General features: G+C 39.2%; 1 long non-coding RNA gene across 1 annotated transcript; it reads right to left on the bottom strand.

Annotated features, from left to right (window-relative positions):
• Positions 1–16,387: 16,387 nt before the first annotated feature.
• On the bottom strand, positions 16,388–22,524 carry LOC140597960 (uncharacterized). The gene is made up of 2 exons (XR_012000039.1): positions 22,405–22,524; positions 16,388–16,563 (listed from the first exon to the last, which is right to left on the bottom strand). It is a non-coding gene; the product is annotated as an uncharacterized lncRNA (long non-coding RNA).
• Between the last annotated feature and the right edge of the window lie 2,458 nt (positions 22,525–24,982).

Genomic DNA, 24,982 nt, shown 5'->3' on the forward strand with positions numbered 1-24,982 from the left:
GCCCTCATATGAGTAGGTATCTGCTGAGGGCCTGGCACAGCTGGGGGGTTAGGCCAAGCCGGCTGCAGGAGAACCTAGGGATGTGGGAGCTTCCTTCAGGGACGGTAGCAACTGTATTGCAAAGCCCAGAGGAAATCAGCTTCTCTCTGCTGGTTGATTCACCATCTTTGGTTGAGCTTTTGCTATGTATCAGATGATGCTAGACCTGAAAATAGCAGATGAATAAAACATGCTTCCTGCCTCACAGGAGCTCACATGAATGGATAAGACATGCAAGTAAATGGATCATTTATAGTCTGAGAGGTGGGGACACAAGATGAATAGAGAGAGTGTTGTCGGGAGCACAGAGGGGAAGCACCAGAACTGGGGATATTTCCAGAGGAAGTGAGGTTCGAGTCAGGTGTTAAAAGGTGAATGGCAGCTGTTGCCAGGTGGTTGATGAAGGGAAAGAACATATGGAGGGACAGTGGAAACTGCAATGCTGGTGTTGGGGAGGCTCCTTGTTGAGCTCTGGACAAATACTTTGCCAACGGCCTTTGCAACTGTTGACAGCGGGCTGTGGGTGCCTTGTTGGGGAGCCTCTGAACAGAGGAGAGCTACTTGCAAGAAGTAAACCGTATGTATCCAAGTCCAATGGCCAGTGGTGTGCTCTTTTCTCATTCAGATCTTTGTTTTTGAAGTTTTTAGATGACATGCTTATCCTTAAAATTTCTAATAGTACATGAAAATATAAGAAAGAAAGTAAGCATTACCTCAAATCCTTCAACCTAGGAGCTTCTGGGTGGCTCAGTCAGTTAAGCAGCTGCCTTCAGCTCAGGTCATGATCCCAGGATCCTGGGATCCCAGGGAGCCTGCTTTTCCCTCTTCCCTCTGCAGCTCCCCCTGCTTGTTCTCTCTCTTTCTCTCCATCTCTGTAAAATAAATAAAATCTTAAAAAAAGTATTTTGAAAAAGGCCTTCAACCTAGAGCTCACCACTGTTAACATTTGGCAAACATCCTTCCACATACCCCTCTATATACCCTCATTGAAACACTTTTGTAGAAATGTCATGCAACTCAATTTGGCAGGCTGGGCTGGGGCTATGCAAGAAATATGGCATACAGTAGTGAACAAGGCTGCTAGGGGCCCTGCCTTGGAGGAGTTCCACTTTAGTTTTGACTTAGGGTGGACTCTAGAAAGATAGAATTGATTACAAAATCTCAGGTGGACCAGAAGCCTTTCCCATTATAGGGCCTTTGTGCAAAGCTTGTTTCTCACCTGGATGGCTACCCTACTTTCCTATACTAGGGACAGATAACCGTGTCAACAGATATAATTGTATAATATATTTAATGGAAGTATTTTTTCTCTTGTATGGAAAAATCATCGATCAATTTTTATTTTTAACTAATCACATTAATAGATTTTGATTGTTTAAAAGTTTTTTTTCTATTATAAACAGTTACATAACAAACATTCTTTATATACATCTTACCATTTATGTTTGGATAAATTCCTAAAAGTAGAGCCACTAGCTTGAATGATATGCACATTACACTTTTGGTATGAATTGCAAAACACACACTGGCCTTCTGGAAGGTTCCATCAACACTTTGTGAAGTACCATTTTCCCATACTCTACCAACACTAGGAATCGTCAATTTATAAAACCTTTGACCATCTGATGAAATTTCAGGGTGTTCACATTTCAGTTTTAATTTACTTTTGTTACTAGTTCAATAATTTTTCATCCATTTATTTAGTGTTTGTCTTCTTTTGTGAACATCTTATTCATATCCAATGCCAGTTGTTTTTTTAAATCCCCATTGGGGTACTTGTCTTTTTCATAGTAATGATTTACAAGTGCTCCTCATATATCAAGGGCACTAGCACTTTGCTGTACTTATTGCAAATACTTTTTCCATATCTCGTTTGACATTTTATTTTTCATGTTATGTTTCTGTCATAGAGAGGTAAAACAACACCACAATAATGCAGTCATATATCTGATCACCTTTTCTTCTGTGGTTTTGTATTTTTATGACATTCTTTTCACCCATTTCTGACCATATTGACTCATTGCTTGTGCCTGGCTGAATTTGAGGCTTGAATGGAAGCCAGATGGCTAAGAATTCATTCTAATAAGACAGAGGCTGTGCTGATAAAAATGAGAAAACATCAAGAAAATGTATCTGAGGTCATTTCTGCCCTCTCTCCCCACTGATTATGGGGTCCCAATGTTGTGGTTCCAGAACAATCTGAGAGCAGACCCCAGGTAAGACAGCCTTTCCACAAACACACGAAATGAAGAAAACCATCCCTTCTTTGTGAAGAAGATCCTCTGCCACTCCCACTGTGGGCTGGGCAGTACCAAGGACTGAGCCCAAGCAACAGAGACAATGGAAGCAAATGGATGTAGAGGATAAAATCCATCCTGAAGAGTTAATGTGAAATAGCCATCATTTGTTAAGTGTCTACTCTGTGTCCTCCAACGTCTTACATGATAGATAATCTTGTCCTTATTTTACATATCTTAAAAATGAACCAACAAATAAGATTGCAGAGGTGAAATGTTTGATCCAAGGGCATATAGCTAGTAAGTAGAAGAACTGGGATTTGAACTCTGCTCCGAGATGATTCAAAAGCTAGTGTTATTAAGTATTCATTAGGCATTGCACTAAGTGCTTTACACATCCTAGCTCTTCATGCAGCAGCAATCATTTGAGGTAAGCATTTCTATTTTAAAGATGAGAACAATGAAACCTGGAGCAGCTAAGTAGCATGCCCCCGAGCAGACAACTAACAGGTTGCAGAATCAGGGACTGAATCAAAAAGTCTTTTGTCTTTCTTTTAACATTTTATTTTTAAAATATAACTTTATTATTTATATTTTTGAAATGCTTTTGCTTGTTAAAATTTCAAGTGATGACACAGATCCTTGTTGTTTCTATCACTCCATTCTGCGTGCTCCCAATATACGTTTTGAATTAGCAGCTGTCCTTGGGAGAACTTAGCACCCTCTTCCCACCCCCCATGCTTTGAAGGTTATGTCCCCGTCTGCTATCTTCATGAAAATGTATTTTTTTTTGGTTAACTACTAAATGGGAAAAAGGAATAATTTATGTAATTACCAGGCAATATTGGTGTTGTCAAGTGTGACCACAGTACCTGGAAAAGTTAATAAGTGAGTGATTGTTTAATTACTTACCTACTAATGATTTTCCAGGAATCGAACCATTTGGTTTTGCACCTGAACATTTTCTATTAGGTCAATTAGAAATAATCTGTGAGACAGCAGAGTTGTGAACTCCAAAGGTCATTGCACTGGGGTCACCATTATTGATTCCACCATGGGGTTCCACTAAAACATTTATTGAGATATCGACCAATTATTTTAATGCAGCCTCTCTTTTATTAGGCATGAGTAACATGTTGGGTAATCAAAATAAAATTGTGCTTTCTGAATCTTGCTCCCCAAGTTGGAACTTTTTTCTATGATGCACTTATATTTTCTTTTGATTGGAGACCTTCCTAGAAAATATTTCCCCCAAACAAGGTCATTAGATTTGAGTATATAAATGAGGAACATCAGATTTCAGAAAACCTTTTGATGCATAGAGATCATTTGCATTTGGGCATTTCTCCTCCCCTTTTCTTCCAACATGCACACATATAGACAATCCAAACCACCCCCACATTTTCTCCCTCTCCTCAACTAATTGGTTTTGGGATATTCAGCAAGCACCGAGACATGAATAATTCAATGCGAGTTATTAGAAGGAAACAAAGGTGAGATAATTTTTTTTCCCTGGATACAAAGGAAATGTTTCTTACCCTCAGAGTTAGGCCTTTTAGCAGGTGTCAGAATCACCTGGAGGGCTTGTTAAAACACGGGTTCCTTCCTCTCACCCCTAGATACTCTGATTCAGGGATCTACGGTGGACTCTAAGAATTTGCATTTCTCACAAATTTCCTGAGCTGCTGATTGCAGTGGCTTTAAAATATGGCCACAGAGTCTTCAAAACTTCTCCTTCCTTTGAGCTTTCCTCTACCTTTGCTTCTCCATCACCTCCCTATTCAGTTAACCAATAAAGCCTGTAGATTTTATCCTTTAAATGTTTTTCACACCTACTGATTTCTGTGCACTGACTACCACTGGCCTCCCTCCTCATCTCTCACCTGAGCTATTTTGATCATCTTTTTATGATCAAACTCAATTCCATCTTCTTTTTCTTTCCTGTAAGGTTCTCATTTGTCTTTTAAAACTCACGTCGGAAATTATCTCCTTAAGGAAGCCTTCCCTGAAACCCCTCCTGGGCTAGATGGTTCTCTTCTGTCTCACGTACTCCCCTGTGTGGACTTTTAACTTAGTTTATTTTCCATTTATTGCAATTGTGTGTGGTGGTTTCTTCCATTAAAATGTAAGGTGCTTCAGGCAGAAATTATAGCTTCTCATCTTCCTACCACAACCACCTAAGAAACATAATAGTTCCTTAATAAATGGGAGACTGCACTAAGCAGTAACACTAGATTGGGTAGTGATGACCTAGTGAGCCTCATGCCATCCGTTCAGTCAACAAATACTACTGAGCACTGTTATGGGCTGAATTGTATGCCTCCCCACTCGCCCCATTCATATGTTGAAGTCCTTACTCTCCCTACCTCAGAATGTGATTGTATTTGGAGACAGGGTCTTTAAAAAGGTCATTAAGTGAAAAGGAGGCCTTTATCAGAAAGGGAGACAGAACATGAGAGACTCCTAACTCTGGGAAACGAACTAGGGGTGGGGGAAGGGGAGGTGGGCGGGGGTGGGGGTGACTGGGTGACGGGCACTGAGGGGGGCACTTGATGGGATGAGCACTGTTATTCTATATGTTGGCAAATTGAACACCAATAAAAATAAATTAAAAACAACAACAACAACAAAAAAAAAACAAAAAGAAAGAAAAGGAGGCCTTTAGGGTAGGCTCTAATCCTTATTTTTATTTTATTTATTTTATTTTTTATATGTATATATTTTTTATTAGAATTCGATTTGCCAACATATAGTATAACACCCAGTGCTCATCCTGTCAAGTGCCCCCCTCAGTGCCCATCACCCAGTCACCCCACCCCCGCCCACCTCCCCTTCCACTACCCCTTGTTAGTTTCCCAGAGTTAGGAGTCTTTATGTTCTGTCTCCCTTTCTGATATTTCCCACTCATTTTCTCTCCTTTCCCTTATAATTTCTTTCATTATTTTTTATATTCCCCGTATGAGTGAAACCATATAATGATTGTCCTTCTCCGATTGACTTACTTCACTCAGCATAATATCCTCCAGTTCCATCCATGGTGAAGCAAATGGTGGGTATTCATCATTTCTAAGTGGCTGAGTGATATTCCATTGTATACCACATACATGTGTATATACCACATCTTCTTTATCCATTAATCTTTTGATGAAAGCCAAGACACCTGCACCCCAATGTTTACAGCAGCAATGTCCACAATAGCCAAACTGTGGAAGGAGCCTTGGTGTCCATCAAAGGGCAGGCTCTAATCCAGTGGGACTACTGTCCTTATAAGAAGAGGAGATGAAGATACAGACACAAGTCTGCAGAGTTGTGTCTACACAAAGAAGGCTATCTACAAACTAGAGGTCTCAGAAGATCCCAACCCTACCAACACTTTGATCTCAGGCTTCTAAGTTTTGGAAAGGTAGAAAATAAATCTGTTAAGTCACCCAATCTTTATACTTGGTTATGGGTGAAAAATAAGCACCTCTTATGAATTAGATGTTATTCCAGGTCCTGGGGAAATTTAGATGAATCCCACACACAGGGTCCCTGCCCTCATGGAGCTTGCAATCTACTGGGTGTCTCTTCGATGCAAATGATTTTTCAGTTCAACACAATAAATGGGCTCTGCATGCACGGACATGGATGGGCAATTATGACACAACCAGGTTCTGAGCTCAAGGAATTTATGACATAAATGCAGAGACAATGCTTAACTCGCACAATAAATACAGTTCAAGGCTACCTAACATTGAAGGACAAAAATGTCCTTAGGAGTGCCAAAATGGGGAGGTATGGTGTAGGATAAAGTGTTTGGGGAGATCACCTAAACAGACCTTAAGGAGGCAGAAATTCAGATAGTCAGGGCTTAGACTGAGAGAAATGGAGTCTATACCCAGAGAAAAGAACAACATGAGCAAAGATGCAAAAGTGGTTAGCCTCATGCCTTCAGTGGTAGTATGTTCATACACTTAGCAAATCATCTGTCAGAGAATAAGGAGAGTTATTAATAATTGCCACTGTTGGGATCCCTGGGTGGCGCAGTGGTTTAGCACCTGCCTTTGGCCCAGGGTGCAATCCTGGAGACCCAGGATCGAATCCCACATCGGGCTCCTGGTGCATGGAGCCTGCTTCTCCCTCTGCCTATGTCTCTGCCTCTCTCTCTCTCTGTGTGTGACTATCATAAATAAATAAATAAAAATTAAAAAAATTAAAAAAAATAATTGCCACTGTTTCGACATATTTTCTCTGTGCCAAGCATTGTGCTAAATGCTTTGTAAGTGTTGCCTCATTTACTCTTTTAGGAAAAGCTGTAAGTAGATTGTATTTTCATTTTACAAGTTAAAGCTCAAGACTCAGAGCAGTGAGCATCCCAGGTGGCTCAGTGGTTTAGTGCCGCCTTCGGCCCAGGGCCTGGTCCTGGAGACCTGGGATCGAGTCCCGTGTCAGACTCCCTGCATGGAGCCTGCTTCTCTCTTTGCCACACACTCTCTCTCTCTCTCTCTGTCTCTCATTAATAAATAAATAAAGTCTTTAAAAAAAAGACTCAGAGCAGTAAAATAATTATCTATGTCATTACAGGTCATTTGTTAAAAGAATAAACGAAAGAGATGACATCAGACAATAATTGGTAAGGAAAGAATGTGGTATCTTTTCAAAGAATTACTAAAATGAAAATAATTTGAAAGCTTCTTCTCATGGACATTTGTTGAGTGATGTGGGTCAGTGGTTCTCAAACTTGGCTGCGTGTTAGAATCATCTGGAGAACTTTGAAAACTCCCACTGCCCACACTGTAGCTGAGTACACAAGATCTTTACTAGAAATCTGTTCCACCAAATCCTTCCTTCCTGTCTTTTCCTCTCCCCAATATGTACACACACTTCAAACCTACTCCCTTCATCTTTTTTTTATTGCAGTTATTTTTGTTTTCTCCGTATCAGACTCTCTTAAAAATTTGGTGCCCAATAAGAGCTTTCCTCTTCTAGCAAATCTACTGAGTACTGCCTATCTCTTCGTTAGTAGGACTAGATGAAGAACAAGCAAGTCATAGACTTTAACTTTTCCCCTAGTTCTTGAGGCCCTTCCTTCCTCTCCTTTTCTTTCCTTTCTATCCATCCATCCATCCATCCATCCATCCAACTTTAGAACTTAGAGGGCAAGGTAACTCTTGTATATATTGTAAATGTTTAATTCTTGTCTTAATTTATGTGTTTACATGGTTATTCCATCTCCTATATCTATTGTAAGCTGCTTTTTGTTTGTCTGCCTATTTTTGGTTCTTTTACTCACTGAATCCCCCAAGTGGTAAGAACCACACCTGTTTTATTTGCCCTCAACACCAAGTAGCACAAAGCAGCTTTACAGGTAGCAGTCAATATTTTTTCAAGAAAGATGTCAATAGTCCTTTCTACCAAGAGAAAGGTTAAGGGCCTATGCAGCCCAGCTAAGCATATTAGCTTTAGCTTCAGTGTGAATTTTAAATTGTGATTGAAAACACAGCTGGCAGGATGAGGGCTGTATGTTTTCTTCTGCCCACCAAGGCTGGGCATGATGAGCTGTTCTGTAATCACAGGAGGGGCATGGGTACACAGGTAGGCTCAGAGAGCTCTTTGGTCTGGCTTACAGCACAGTGACTCTGCCTGAATGACTCCTCTTCACTCCATTTCTGTTTTCCTACAGGCAGCACCGTCCAACCTCTTAAATAGCAGTTCTCAGGTTCATTACCTCAGGAGTTCATGCAGGCTAAAAATATAAATAGGGTCAAGAAAAGTTTAGATAAATTAATGAAAGGCAGGTCTGTTGGTTTGCAGTTCTGAAGGAAAAGGAAGTTGGGGATGTGAGTTATATCTCTCTCTGATAATATCACCCAGAATGGCCCTCCCTTAACAAATGTCTGCTTGGCCCTGTCCTCAGAGGTGGCTAAAATGCATTTCTTTCATGTGTCAGGAGTAAAGATATATGGTGAGGTCACCAATTCTTCATGTTTCTGGGACATAATTTCAGTCTGGGACATAATGTGAGCAAGTGAGGTTGCCCTGCGTGTCATCACTGAATCCCTAATGAGAAGTGGAGATTTCGGAAAGTCCCAAATGTGTCTCCTGTTCTGATAGTTCCTGAGTTTTGTTGTATTTTGTTGGCTTACAACAGCAGAAATTTATTTTCTTAGAGTCCTGGAGGCCAGTCTCCCTGGACAGAAATTAAAGTGTCAGAAGAGCTCTCATTCCTTCAGGAGGCTCAAGGGTGGAATCTGTGCCTCGCCTGTGCCAGCCACTGGTGGCTGCCGCCATTCCTTAGCTTGTGGCCACATCACTGTGATCTTTGCATCTCTTCCCAATTGCCTTCTCCCCTGTGTGTCTGATCTCCCCCTGCCTTTCTCTTACAAACCCTTGGGATGGGAATTCTGCATAAGCCATGTATGAACTCGGTATATATTTGAATATACGAAATTTAAGTAGTAACTTTGTAAAACTGTTAGTACTCTTGTCAGTCGGGCTTGTTTGAATCCTCCTCTTACCCAAAAAGAACTAGACTGTTTCCATTTTTATTTCTAATCCTGAAGCTGAATGTTTCTTCTTGGATGTGAGTTCAAATAAATTGATCTGAATAATAATAATAATAATAATAATAATAATAATAATAGGATGGCACTCAGCATTCACCAAAATAATCTAGAGTAATCTTGTTATCGCAAGACCCTTAATTTAAGCACACCTGCAGGAACTTTGTCATGCAAGGTAACATTTACAGGTTCCAGAGATTAAGGCCAGGGATTAAGACAACTTAATCTAGAGATTATGGTAAAAATTTATTTCTCTCATAAAGAATCCTGGAGATAGGCAACCTGGGGTTGATAAGGCTGTTGTACAATGTCAGTAGAGTGATAGTTCCGAAGTAATTGGCCAAATATATTATGAAGCAAACTTCCAAACAGAGCCAAATAAAGTGCTGAGCAAGGATTCTATGGCTGATTATATTAATATCAGTAAGAAAAGCATCAGGAGAACCCTATAGGGGCATTTTGAAGAAGATGCTTTTGTTTCTGTGGTTAGGACGCCCATCCAAAGGGATTCTTTATTTAGGAAGGGTGGAGACACAGCCTGCCGTCACGTCACTTCACAACTACCTTTCTGGGAAAGTGGAGAGGACAGCTTAGAATTTCTTTTAAGATGTGTTGACTTTAGGCTTCATTATTTTGCTTTTCAGAAATGTTCCAGACATTGTAAATAACTTATGCAGAATGAAGGATGACAGGTCAATTCACTGCCAAATCAGGAATGAGAAACTGGGGGACGGGTGTGCGGGGAACATTGTACTTAACCTGAGCAGCCAGGGTCCAGGGGAGGCTGACATTTAGAAGGGGATAAATACAAACAGCATTTTCCTGGTGCTGTGAATAATGCGGACACAGAAGAAGCAGGCTAAAGAAACTCAACCCAAAACAGACAGTATCAACTTCCTGTCACTTTGAAAAATAACAATGACCACAACCAACTATGGGATGAAGCTTTGGCAGTAACAATAGACAAAAGAGAGGAAGTACGCCTTTGAGACTTGAGATTCCAACCGGCAGTAACCACTTGTCAAGGATTATTGTGTGACCACTGACCACAAACTATTTCCTTGGCCATCCAACAGTGAAAGCCAAAGAGCATGAGGGCACTGGGGATTCGTCCTGTGTGAAAGGTGGGGTTGCAACGCTCAGATGCTCACGAGGCCTGAACTCCATCACTAGGCCGAAAAGCATTATTTTCTTAGCGACTGACTTTCCAATGGGTGGAGGGCCGGGGGCTGCTTTGTTGGGAGGAAGCATCCATAACCCTGTCTTCAGTTAAGTGGAGAAAAGTTTTTAATATTCCCTGAAACTAGAGAAACAAAACGCTAATACTTAAAGGAAAACAACTCCAAACCAGATATGGCAAATATCATTAGGGTATTCAACTGAATATATTGGCCGTGAATGCTAAGACAATGGAACAGATGTGGATGGGCTGCAAAAGTATACATTTTGCTCTCAATTTTCGTGACCCGGTTCACTGTTTTATTTGAGTGAGTCAGGGTGCTGTATGAGTTTCATGCATCCTAAGCACCCCTAAAGCAGGGTGTGCCCCCTAGCAGGCAAGGCCTGCTGTGGCATTAAAACAAATTACTGGCTATCCTTGCTGCCAAATATGAGATGATGTTGCCCTAGATGTGGGATATAGTGGTGATAAAACTGCCCAATATGAATTTTTTTTTTATTCTGAATAAAAAGTGAAAACTACTTAACCATGAGGTAACACAGCATCTTGATAGTGGATCCTCACAATTTTATAAAAGAAGACCCTATGGCATAACGGAGAAGAGAGAACTTGATGCCACTGCTGATAGTTATGGTCCAGAAGGGGATGTAGTGAATATGTTGAAGGATGCTAACTGTCAAGGTTAAGAATGATAGTTATTCTTTTGGATTATATTTATCTTTCAGGATTTTCTCTTTATAATTTTTTTGAAGCTGGTAACGTCAATTTAAACTCTGGATATACAAGCAACATTTTATGAGATCCAGTTCTGATTACACCTCCTATATTTATTTTTACATGAGCTAGGAAGGGATAAGGGGGAGGATGCAAGTTGCTTATGCTTAGATCCCAAGTTCAGCAAGATACCTAAAGTCAAGTGAAATTATACAAGTTCACATGGATTTCCCTGATTTATTTTTATGTTTAGCTGCTTTGTCATGGCTGTCATAGAATAACTGCATATATTTAAAAGTATACAATTTTGATACATTTGGACATATTTACATACCCATGGAACTATCACTATAGTCATGATAGTGGGTCCCTTTATAATCCCTTCCTCTTGCCCCTCTACCTCATCTCCAGATAATCACTTTTCTATCTTTATAGATGGGTTTGTATTTTCTAAAATCTTATAATAAATGGAATTATATAATATGAATTCTGTTTTACCTAGCGTATTTCCCTCAGCATAACAGTTTTCAGCTTTACCCATATAGTTGTATGCATTTAATTAATTAATTAATTCCTTTTAATTCCAGGCAGGATGACACTGTATGAATACACCAAAATTTGTTTATCCCTTTTTATTGTGGAGAGTATTCCATTGTATGGATCTACCAAAATGTATCTATCTGTCTGTTAATAGATATTTGGATTGTTTCCAATTTTTTGGCAATTACAAATGAAGATTTGAAGAACATTCATGTAAAAATCACTGTGTGGACATGGTTTTCCTTTTTCTTTTCTCATAGGTATTTATATTTACCTGAATGGAACTGGGGGATTTTTGTGGTAGGTATATGTTTAAATTTTAAATTTTGATGTTATATTTCCCTTTCATTGAATTCAGGATATTTTAAAATTTCTCTTGAGCATTCTTTGACTCATGGGTTACCTAGAGGTATTTCCAAATATTTGCTAATTTTCTAGATACCATTCTGTTTTTGATTTCTAGCTTAATTTTGCTATATTCAAAAAATATGTGGTACAATTTCTGTTCCTTTGGATTTGTTAAGGCTTGTTTTATGGCACAGAATATGGTCTATCTTGATGAATATTCATGCGCACTTGAGAAGAATATGTATTCTGCTGTTGTTGGATAGAGTATAAATGTCAGGTCAAGGGTTTTGGTTGTGTTGGTAGGCTCTTCTAAGTCTATTTATTTTCTGTCCTTTTTTTTTTTATCAGTGATTGAAAGACAAGTGTTGAAACTTCAGATATAATTGTAGATGTGTGCATTTATCCTTTATTTTAAATTCCTGTTTTTAGGTTGTTACACATTTAAGATTGTTATGTCTTTATGGAGAATTGGCTCCTTTATCATTATTTATTGTCCCACTGTATCCACTGCAATATTCTCATTCTTAAGTCTTTTTTTCTTGATATCAAATAGCTTTTCTGGCTTTGTTTTTATTAATGTTTGCATGCCATATCTATTTCCATTTTGTAACTTTTAACTTAGTTATTAATTTATAGTTGATAAATTATCATTTATTGATAAGTTAATTTAGAGGTGATTTGTTTTGTAGATAGCACATAGTTGGGTCTTATTTTTATTTTTACCTAGTTGGATAACTAGGTAAAAGCACATCTTTTCACTGATGTGCTTAGACAGTGTACATTTAATGTAACTGAGCACAGTCTACCTTCAAGTAACAATATACTGCTTCACATATACTATTAGAGCTTTACGATAATATATTTCTAATTCTTACCTTAAGGTCTTTATGCTGTAGTTCTCAAACCTTTTACTTCTATATGTATTATGAATCCCACACTGCATCATTGTTATTTTTGCTTTAGATCAGGGATTGGCAAACTAAGGTCTGGTAGCCAAACAAGTCTACCACCTGTTTTGGTTTACTGTATCATAGCCCTATCAATTCATTTATATACTTTTTAAAGGATGTTTTCTTAATAGAACTGCAGAGCTGAGTAGTGCCACAAAGACTATATAGCCCTTGGGATCCCTGGGTGGCTGGGCGTTTTAGCATCTGCCTTTGGCCCAGGGTGCGATCCTGGAGTCCTGGGATTGAATCCCACATCTGGCTCCTTGCATGGAGCCTGCTTCTCCCTCTGCCTGTGTCTGTTCTCTCTCTCTCTCTCTGTCTGTCTGTCTCTCATGAATAAATAAATTAAATCTTTAAATAAAGATTTATTTTAAAAAAAGACTATATAGCCTGCAATGGCTAAAATATGTACTCTCTAACCCTTTCCAGAAAAATGTTTGCCATATGCTGTTTTGATGACCGGTTATCTTTTAAAGTTGTTCCTATAATAAATAAATGATAAATATTAACCCTGTGGTTACTATTTCTGATGTTATTTTTTTCTTTTATATAGATATATATTTCTATCTGGTATCATTTTCCCTGTGACTGAAAGATTTCTTTTAACATTCCTTTTTGTGCAGGTTTAATGGTGATGGAATCTTTCAACTGTTGTATATCTATAAAACATCTTTATTTCACTATCATTTAAAATAAATATTTTTGTTGGGTGTAGAAGTCTATGTTGACAATAATTTCTTTAGTACTTTAAAGGTATTGCTCCACTGTCTTCTTATTTGTGTTTTTTTATGAGAAATAATGCTTTCATGCTTTGTTCTTCTGTATATATTACCATTTTTTGGTGACTGCTTTTCTTTTTATCACTGTATTTGAGAAATTTGATTATGATTATGAAATTTGAATTATGAAATTTGAAAGATAGTTGTCCTCATAATTTCTTATGCTTAGTGGTAAGTTGATTTAAAGTTTCCAACAAATTTGGAAGCTTCTCAGCCATCATTTCTTATATTGTTTCCATTCCACTTTGAGAATTCCAATTATATATATGTTGGACACTTGAAGTTGCCCACATTCATGAATGTTTTATTTATTTTTATTCTTTTTTTCTCTGTGTATTTTATTTTGGATAGTGTCTTTTGCTATGTCTTCCAGTTCACTAATATTTTCTTCTGCAATATCTAACATGACATCAATTCCACATAGTGTATTTTTCATCTCTGAAAGATCATTGTGTGTCTTTTAAAAATAATATAATATATATTATATATTTCACATTTCTGCTTAGCATAGTCAGTTTTTCCTGCAGCATTCTTGTCATATGGAATATAGATGTAATAACTATGTTAAGACCTTTGTCCATAATCCTGTCACTGCTGTCAGTTCTGAGTTAGTGTTGATTGTTTAATTTCTCTCTTCATTATAGGTCAGATATTCCTGCTGATTTGCATGCTTGGTAAGTTTTTGTTTGTTTGTTTGTTTTTTGTTTGTTTTTGTTTTTTTAGATGCCAGACATTGTGATTTTTTACTTTTTTGGTGGCTATATTATTTTTTTGTGTTCCTATAGATATTCTAGAGTTTTGTTCTAGGATGTGGTTAAGTAACCTGAAAAATAGTTTGGTGCTTTTGGCTCTTGCCTGTAAACTTTGTTAATATAGATCAGGGAAACATTTAGTGGAGGGGCACTTTTACCACTGCTAAGGAAAGACTCTTCTGAGTACTTCCATTTGGCAGAATCCTGATGGCCTCCATGTTTTGACCTCTGGTGTTACTACCATCATTATGTTACAAGACACAGGAAAAGAGATTTTGCAGATATGATTGTTACTAATAAGTTGGATTGAAGATAGATGATCCAGGTAGGCATAAGTTATATGAGCTTTTTAAAAGCAGAAATTTTCTGGATGCTTGCAGAAGAGTAGGTCAAATATGCTAAGCACAAGGGTGATTTGGTGTGTCATTGCTGGCTTGAAAATGTAAAGGGATCATGTGGAAAGGATCTATGAGTGGCCTCTAAGAGCTGAGAGCAATCCCTGGCCAACAGCTGAAAGAAAATGGGGACCTCAGTCTTATAACCACAGGTAACCAAATTCAGCCAAAAACGGGATGAACTTGGAAACAGATTCTTCCCCAGAGCCTCCAGGTAAGAGCTCAGCCCAACTATGCCTTGATTTTGGCCTTATGATACCCTGAGCAGAGAACCCAGTCAAACCTGCCTGGGCTTTTCATCCACATAACAAAAATAATAAATGGGTATTGTTTTCAAGCTTCTCAATTTGTGGTTAATTAATACACAGTAATAGAAAACTAATATGGTAGCCTATGCAATATCCTGCAGTTATGAGGTTTTCCATTTCTAGCCAGTGAACACTATTGCCGCTCCATGTGTGCTCTGAGTTTTGTTCCCTCTAATCCTCTCCAATGGTTCTTTCCCTGCCATCTGATGGTTCCCTTAGGGTCCTTTGCTGGTCAGTACTCAGGTGAATGCTCCAGGGGGTCGGGATCTAACATTCTCTCTCCAAACATCTCTTTCCTTGCCAGCCCTCTGCCCTGCAAACTGTAGCCTCCCCACGCTCCCAGCTCTGTCACCTCGACTCAGGGAGAATGTCAGGCTCTACCTGGGTCTCTTCTCCTGCTGCTGCAGCCTGGAAACTCTGCCCAGAAAGTAAGTTGGTGATTAGGGCTCCCTGAATTTGCTTAATGTTTCTCAGAGATCATTGTCATTTGTTGCCTCATGTCATGTGCCTTGAAAGCCACTGTTTCATATATTTGGTCTAGGTTTTGATTGTTTCAGGAGTGCAGGTAAATTCATTTTCTAGGACTTGATCTTGATTAGCAGCAAAAGTCCTCAGTTAAATACACTTGGGGTCTGTTTAAATCTAAGTTTAGGGGATAAAAGTCTCAAAAATGCTCACAATGCCAATGGAGGGGTCTAGGAATCCTCTGTGTTTATAGATTGAAGATACCATGTTACTTAGAGCAACCTACCAATACTTTCTATGTAGATGGAGATTAAAATATCAAAACAAAGTCTAGTAGTCAACTAAGTTCTGAAAGAGAAGTAGCATAGATTGTCCAAAATCGTTGGTTTCTTTACAGTTGGATTTGCCCATTGCTCTTTATGAGTCAGGTTGGCTTGATTTCCAATTTCAAGAGCAGGGATCTGCGGTGATCTGATCTCCCTCCATGCTGAGTGAGTCCTTTATCCTTCTAGTAATATCAACTCCTACTTAAGAAAGGGATTCCTCCATGTTCGCATCACAAACTACCCTTCAGATTCTTTAGAGGGCATTTCCAGGGATGATGTATGTCATTCTCTTCTTTACTCACAGGTTTCCACAGCCAGGTTGCCAGAGAGTCTGGAGGTGGAGTGAGAAAGTGAAATGGTTGCTGTGAAACTGTCCTGATGGTTGAAAGATATGAGCTCCTTTAGGAGCTTTATTTTATGTCATGGTGATGAGCAGCTCCCTCCCCTGTACCAGAGAGAGGCTTCGACTCCTTGCTCTACCTGGGCTGCTGCTTTCTCCAGCTTACCTGCAGTGCACCTGCTGGAGCCAGGTCTCTATGTGTGCATAGAGGCAGGGGAGATGCTTGTGTGCTTACTTTGAAGAAAAAAAAAAAAAGGTATTAGCTACTAATGCTTTCCTTAAGTAGCACTGTTCTTCTCACATAGGAACAAATGCTTTCAAAAGCTTTTATGGAACTGGGCAAATCATATAACTTTAGATTTAGGATGAAATTAAAGAGGCCAGAGCCACAGCATTCAAGTGTATAAAGAGGTGAGAGAACCATGTGGGTATTGTGGAATAAGGTTATTAAATCTAAATATGTGCTTTAAAGGCTGGTTTTCAAACTTTAATGTGCATGGGAATCACATGGGAAACATCAAAATGCAGACTCTGATTCCATAGGTCTGGTGTCGGGGGCTGAGTGTCTCCATTTCCCATTAGGCTCCAGGTGATGCCTATGCTGCTAGTTTGGGGATCACACTTTGAGTAGCCAGGTTCTGAAGACACCTATTAAGGAATAAATATATGAGAAAAACAGAAATAACAGTTACAATCAGCTTTCATTTATTTATTCAGCACCTAAAGGCCTATCATGTATAATAAACTATACTCAGTGATATGGGGAGAAAGGAGAATTAGAATAAAGCCTCCTCATGGCGCCTGGGTGGTTCAGTCAGTTAAGCATCTGCCTTCACTCAGGTCATGATCTCAGGGTTCTGGGATCGAGTCCCACCTCAGGCTCCCTGCTCAACAGAGAGTCTGCTTCTCCCTCTGCCTCTCCTCCCTCCCTATTTGCACTCTGTCTTTCTTTATCTCTCAAATACATAAGTAAATGATTTTTTTAAAAAAAGAATAAAGCCTCCTCTTGAAGTTCAAAATATATATAAAGCATTAGCCTATAAGTAGGGATAGTATCGTACTTTGTGGTTAAAGATACTTGAGTTTATTTATTTATTTATTTATTTTTTTGATACTTGAGTTTAAAAAAAAGAAAGATACTTGAGTTTGAATCCTGGTTTGTGAAAAATTAATCAAATTACTTAATTACTGTGCAATTCAATTTTCTCATTTGTGAAATGAAAAAAATAAAAGTAATGATAGTACCTACAGCTTAGGCATATTCAAGGATGAAATGAGTTGATGCAGATAAGCACCCTAAGAACAATGACTGGCACATTGAAAAGACCAAAAATTGACTTTATAATCTAAGCAGAAAGGTGAGAAAAGTCATAAAAGGGATTTAGGTAAAATATGAAGTTCAGTCCCAGCCAAAGAGTAGTGACCATTTTTTTCCAATCCCATATCTGGAAATAGAGATTTTTTTCTTCTGCCAAATGCCAGGCAGATATAAAGGGAATCAGTTATCCCTACTGTATGAGGAGAAGATGGGAAAGGAATATGGGAAAAAAGATGTGAGAAAGTTATCATCAATGTTGCTTTGTGTTTCTAATTTTCCTTCTTTTCTTTCATAAACTGGAAGAATTGAATTAGAACTTTGGCTCTGCTACTTATTACCTGAAATAATGATAGATTTCTTAATCTGTGCCTCAATGGCCTTTTTCTATAGAATGGGGATAACAATATGCAATGGTACAGTTGTGAAAAGTAAAAGCAAAAAATGTGGTAGGTTGAATATTGGCCCCTGAAAGATTATCTAGGTCCTCATCCCTGGAAATGGTGCATGCTATCTTAGATGGCAAGAGACTTTGCGGATGTGATTAAGAATGTTGAGATAGAGGAGCACCTGGGTGGCTTAGTCCATAGAGTGTCCGACTCAGTTTTGGCTCAAGTCATGATCTCATGGGCAGTAAGATTGAGCCCCACGTTGGGCTCCACACTCAGTGGGCAGTCTGCTTGAAGATTCTCTCCCTCTGCTCCTCCACTTACTCTCTCTTTCTATCTCTAAAATAAACAAATAAATCTTTAAAAAAAATAGAATTTGGGGTGCCTGGGTGGCTTAGTCAGTTAAGCGTCTGCCTTCAGCTCAGGTCATGATTCTGGAGTCCTGGAATTGAGCCCCACTTCGGGCTCCCTGTTCAGCGGGGAGTCTACTTCTCCCTCTGTCCCTCACTCGTGTTCTCTCTCTTGCTCTCTCTCTCAAATAAAGAAATAAATAAAATCTCAAAAAAATAATTCTGAGACAGAGAATTTATTCTGGATTATTTGGGTGGACCCAAAGCAATTATAAGTACCCTTATAAGAGGGAAACAGAACAAGATTTGACACAGAAAAAGGCAATGTGACCACTGAATCCAAGATGCTGGGTGGCTTGCTTTGATGGTGGTAGAAAATGTCACGAGCCAAGGAATACAAGCAGTACAGCTCTAGAAGATGGAAAAGCAAAAAAAACAGATTCTCCTCTAGAGCCTGCCGAGGTACAGAAAGAGTAAGGCTGACACCTTGGTTTTGCTGCAGTGAAACTGATTTCAGACTTCTGACCTTCAAAACTGTAAGAGAGTAAATGTGCATTGTTTTAAGCCACCAGCATTGTGGTGATTTGTTACAGCTGTCACAGGAAACAAATACAAAAATTATGAAAAGCAGCCATGGAGTGCTTCCCAAATGTCATTTTTCATCCCTTCCCTAATTAGACAGCCATCACTAGCTTAAAACATCTCTAAGTTAAGGCCCCAGGAACAATTTTAATTTTCCCTGAAGAGGTCTAAAGCCATGCAATATATTCTCTTTGTCTGTAAGATTACATTGTAAATGAAGCAGTCCTCATGGTTTTCCAGAAGGATATTAAGAAATTTGGGGACTCTACTGGTCTTGGAAAGAAGTCTGAAGACTAGGTGACCAGATGTACCAAGTGAAAACACTTGTGGCTTTCACTTTGCCCCAGCAGGGTATTTGTCTTGTGGTCTGAATCAAGTCATATGGATCCTGCCAGAAAGTTTAGAAGCTTCAGAACACAAAGATCTGGTTATTTCAGAAGAGAACTTCAGAAGGGAGGAAAAAGGAAGGGATAATGATCTGTGAAATGATTGAAAAGCATCGCTTATGTATCCTTTCAAGTTTCAATTTGGAGTCTAAAATGCATTTTGTTTAGTTCTGTCTCTCTAAGTTGATGTGGACAATTTTTTGATGTTTGTGTCAAGGAGAAAGGTTTATGAAAAGGCTAACCGGTAATATTCTTGCCATGCACTGATCACTAGTTCAGTCATACAATATTAAACTCATGGGCCCTTAAATCTCCAAGAAAAATTTTCAAGAATCTCAGTTATTCCATTAATTATAAAATTAAAGGATCTTTTCTTCCCTCCCCTACACTGCACACTACGTCCACACCCTTAGATGCGGGAATGCACCCAGAACAGTCCGACAGTTAAGGAGAACAAATAGAGGCAAGTCAGCAGTCAACACCAGCCTTTGTGTGTTCTCACACTACCTACTCCTTTTGATCTTCCATACTCCACTAGCTGACTTTCTTAAAGGGTGATCTGAGTTCCTAGCACAAAGGTTTGTGATTATTCATTCATTCATCTAAGTATTTTTGAAACTACCATGTTGCCATGTTAACTTTAAGTAACACCTAATTAGACATATTAGTTTTGCCAAGACTTAATAGAGAGTTCAAAGCCTCCATAAAAACATGGCATATGATAACCATTTTAGTTAGCCTGGCAAGGAGCCTGGACACCCTTTGAAAACTCTTTATTCTTTAATTTGGAGAGCCCAGAAGTTGATCCTCAAATGAGATATTTATGGCAGCATTTGGGAAAATGTAACGTGCTAGGTTAGATAATCATTATAATAATTGCAACAACCACATCCCACTAGAAAACATTTGGAGAACAGTCTGTACAGTGGAGGTTCGCGTAGTCAAGTAAGGCTTCTCTCTAAAAGGATTCTTCCTCCAGACTATAAAAGGATTCAGACCGGTCCTGACTTCTGGCTGCCCCATAAAAAAAGAAGAATCTTACTTGTTCTGACTCTGCATTGAGTGCTTCCCCCCCCCCCCCTTCCAGTGAATCCTTGCATACCTGACAATAAGTTGGAGTCCTGACTCCCATATGCAGTATCCTATAAACTAGGTGATAGAAATTGCAGGTTTTACCTTTCTTCCTCTACTCTTGTACTTTTTTTTTTCTCTTTTATTCTTTCCAGCCAGCCCTTCTGTTCCCCAGGCCACCAGTCTCCCAATTCTAACCCCTCATTTTAAGGGTCACAGCTATACTATTTAACACCATCATGAGTCAGGAAGGGGATAACAAGCTGTTTTGAGTATTATAAATAGGTGTCAGGAAGTTCATGCATAAAGACCCATCCCTCCATTTCAGTTTAGAGAGGGCACCTGGGGCCAATCAAGGAGGACCTTGTGGGCTAAGGGAAGGCATTTCAACTTCATCCTGAAATTAGACGTTATTTTTTTGAAGAGATTTTAAATAGATGATGGTGCAACTAGATTGCATTAGAGATAGATGATTCTAAGAGTAAGGTGGAGGACAATTGAAACTTCTACAAGGTTGTAGGGAGGTGATCAGTATGACGAGGGCAGGCTTGGGGGCAGACAGGTTCATGAGGAAGGTATTGCGGTGGTGTAGGCAAACAGTGTTCAGACTCTGAATTAAAACAATTACAAGGATAATGGAGTGAAAGGAATTGGATGGGTAATTGATGGCATTAAGGCAACAGCATCTATAGGAAATAGCATGAGACGTACATGAGAGTGGGAGTCCAGGAATCAAACAGAAGATGAGAAAGCTGGGCCAAAAAAATCTTCCATATTTCTTTGTGTGGAAATAATAGTTCTTCCTAGACTAAACTGTTATTGTTTGTACTTTGTTATGACCTGTATGATATTCTACTTTACGTCTTATTTTTTATTAATGTACTCTATTCTGCTGCAGAGTGGTCAATTTCTAGGGCACAGTAACTGTTGTTTGTCTTTATGTTACACTCCTGAAATGTCTAATTCTATGCCCTAGAATAAACAGGCACTAAGTGGTGAAAGAATGGATTAAATTTTGTAGCACCTTATAGTTTGTGAAGCACTTTTAAAGGTATAAACAATTAGATACGGGCAACATCTTTGGGAAAGGAAGATTGGCAGTTATTATTCCCATTTTCAGATGAGAAAAACCTATGGTCAGAAATATTAATATAGCATAGCTAGTAACTGGCAGAGCTGGGTTCATAATCTGGTCCAGAATCTACCACTCACCTACGGTTTTTCATAAATGTCTCAGTGTCCTCACTTATGACTGTTTATCCTTAATAAATAAAGTAGCAGATTTTCTAGCCATTACCATGTTAACTACCACAAAAATTAAACATGGAAAGGAATGGGGTGAGCTGCGGAAGACCAACCCACTTAATAAGTGACAGGGTGCTCAGCAGCATTCAACGTCATTTTCTTCCTTCCAAACTCTCTCCATGTGCAGGCATTTGAAATCCAGAAACTCTATTTCCTTTTACTAGAAGGGTTTAGGTTTTGATTTTACCAATGAGAGGCACTCACACAGAATGTAGAATGTGAAAAAAAAGAGAGGCTGTTTTCTAGATACAGTTTGGGCAGGCATGTGGTTTTTCCCAAGGATTTCCAGATAACCCTCTGAGAGTCACCTGCCCTCGTACCACAGTTAGCTAAGGTCATGGGTACCAGTCTCCTATGAAGCCTTCATTTCCTGAGTTATTAAATGTTAGCAGTGGTATCCCTGATTTTCACGCCACCTAGCCTTTCTAGTTTGCAAAAGCTGATAAATCCTTATATTTAATCCCTTTGTGCTTTAAACACCTATAGTGGTTCAGTTTTCCTGATTCATGCACCATACGAAGAAAATACAAGAATTTAAAAAAAAAAAGTTGCAAGCTGAGATCATGTATTTGAGAGGCAAATAGCCCTGTTGGTCTCATCTACCTTTACAGCATTCTTGCAATACAACATAGTCCTTTATGTGAGAATGCAGGGGAGCGGATCCTAGATTGACAAATACTTTACTCAAAGTGGTTTAAATACACACTTCCAGTGGCTTGATGCTGGGGTTTGATTCTTAGAACATTTAATTTCCCAGAAAACTTGACTCTTTAGAGGAGCCCATTCCCCTAAAACACTGGTGGAAAGCTGAAGTTTTACCATGGGTGGAATGGAGTTTCACAATGGCCATGTGCAGGAATGAAAGATTGCTAAACTTGACATTTCATGTATAGTCATGTTCAGATGGGTTGCTGATAGATGGATTAAAAAAAAGATTTTTTCCAGTAACCCATGGATTGATGGAAAGATATTCAAATAGACTGGCAGTAGAGTGCCAAAAATTTCCATGCATTCCTTTGGGATTTTTTTTTCCCATTAAGTAAAATGAAGTTCTTAATGCCTGGAAAAAATATCCAACAATATGACCTTACCTTTCATCAATACTGTTATTGTCCTTTGCTTTTCTGAATTCTTCTGGTCAATGCAGATAATAAAAGCCCCTTGTCAGCCATCCAGCTACGGTGGTGACCTTTCTCTCAAATGAGCATTTCCTATTCACTTACTGCTTTGTGCTAATTTTCTAGGCTAGACAGCATAGTTGCAAACAGAATACACTGGCTTTGGTTCAGTTCTTAATATCTTGGTGAGGGAGGAGGGGAGCAGCTCACCTTTTTCTCAGGTCACTGGATTGCTACCTTTTATGGTGCTGGGCAAGCTGAGTTATTCAATAACTATTGGGCATTTCCACTGCTCTCCTAAGGCACGTAGGCAATTTTGGTGTTGCAGAAACTTACTTCCCCACAAATATATTTGACACTGAATCAAACCTTGATGGGCCAAATTTCATTTTTCCAAACTCTGGGGATGGGTAGACCTGGCTTTGTGTTCAGTTCACTGAATATCTCAAAACTATTTTTCAAATGTCCTGGGTTTGGCCAAAACCAAATATACTTTGCCAAACATTTTACTTAATTTAATAATAAAAAACCCCATCTGTATTATAATGAAAATTTAATCCATATGTTTGATTCACTTTTTGCACTCAATCCATCAAAATATTTTGTAAGAGTTATCTGAAGTCCAAGAGGCCTTCTATGCCGTTAAAAAAAAAAAAAAAAAAAAAAAAGAATGAAGCCAGTGCAAGCCTTTCTGCCCCCACCCCAATGTGTTTTTCCCTGCTCTCAGGGAAGTTCTATTTTCCCAGTCCCCATGTGACTCAAGCCTTATCTGTGTACTCTTTCTCTGACTCCCATTCCACACCGTTTCCACTCTAGTCTGATCACTAATTGAAGTGGCTCATAAAGACGTTGTCCATTTTGCTTTCTGGTGTTTCCTGAAGAAGGAAGTAAGTAAAAGAAGGGGGGGGGGAGGGGGAAAAGACAGAGACCCTCGCTTTTCCTTTGAGAAGAACCTAGTTACATAAACTTAAGCTAACAGGTATCTTCTTTGGCCCTGGCATCGAGTGACAAACCATGTTCCCACATTGATGTGGGTGCAATCAATGTTGAAGACGGACAAGAGATGATTAAATTTCAGCCCCAATGGAGAATTTTCGGGGAAAAAAGGAGACCAAGCATTTGAAAGCTGGTTAATTTCTATTCATTTAAATTTTAAGATGGATTTCAATAGGAGGATACTAGTTGGCTGATTGGAAAGGAGACTGTAGGTTTGATATATCAATATACTTCATGGACTAGCTATGCTTCACTGGGCAACTGGCAATCCAGGGGTGGCTGAGGATGGGGAGGGCAGGTTCAGAGAGGGAGGGTCAGCAAGGGAGGTTGGTAGCCACGGCTGCTCTTTTCGATGAGGTAATCCTTCCTCAGCCCTGCACTGCTGTCCCTGTGCTTCCTGCCAGTGGCCAAAGAGCTCCAGATGCAATTGATCTCATAGATCAGAACAGAATTGGCTTGGACAGCCTGTTCTTTCCCGGCGATTAGGACACAGCATATTTTTCACCTCCCTCCCCCTCAGCCCTATCTTAGTCTCTTGGCTGAAGGTTCTTTTGTCTTTGGATCAATCTAGGGTTAATCTAAGTTTACTCACTTGCTGCAAGCCGTGAGCTGGCAAGGTAGAGACAATCTTCAAAGAACTCTGAAAACCGTGTTCTCATCATCCATATGTGCTCTGATTTGTTTAACCTCTGTCGATATTGGACTCCAACTAACCTGAAGAAACTGGGCACAGGGCTTAGGAGGATTAAATCGGAGATTAGTTCTCACCTTATCTAAGATGAAATTCTCATTTCGATGTCAACTTACTAGGAGGCCTCTTGACACTTTATTTTTATCATAGAGAGCATCTAACAGAAGCAGCATGGGACATGAAGGGAATTTCAGAAGACTGCTCTTCTGTGCCTTTGCCTCCAGTAAAGACTGCACTTAAAATATCCCCTTAATAGAGAGCTCCTTCTCCTTCTTTACACCCTCTCTAGAGAGACCCACAAAGTCTTTGCTAATGTGTTCTGTATCCCTCTAATGTAAGGCAATTCCCTAACAAAGCTGATTATGAGATTTGGGGAGTGGAAGTGGGTACGTAGTGAGAGAACTTCTGTCTCCCAAAGAAACTAAGAAGTCAACAGCAAGAGCTGAGAACAGTGTTGTGGTCTGCAAGTTAGGAGAAGCATGTCCTCACTGGACCTAGAAACGAATTCTCTTCTGACTCGGAGTTAGTGACATAACCTTGTTTGGGTCCAAGTTTCCTCATGGGTATAAAGAAGAAGATCCCTCAAGCTGTCAGATCCTTTACAGCTCTAAGATTTTTCTAGCTTGTGATTTAATTCTCTAAGGAAATAAGTTGCAAGGCTCAGAAGGAAAATGTGGTCAGTACCCAGTGGTTAATTAACGTCTGCCTCAGAGTTCCTTACACGTGCAGCAATATACCCACCAAGTCAGGACATACACTTTTCTTTTCTTTTTTTGTTTTTTGTTACATACCAGTTTCATGCTTAGGGTTACTAACAGAGTTTCCTAAGCTTGCTACCACCAAGGACAGACGTTGGTCCTTTGG

Source organism: Vulpes vulpes, chromosome 2 (genome assembly GCF_048418805.1).
Source record: "Vulpes vulpes isolate BD-2025 chromosome 2, VulVul3, whole genome shotgun sequence".
Lineage (NCBI taxonomy): Eukaryota > Metazoa > Chordata > Mammalia > Carnivora > Canidae > Vulpes > Vulpes vulpes.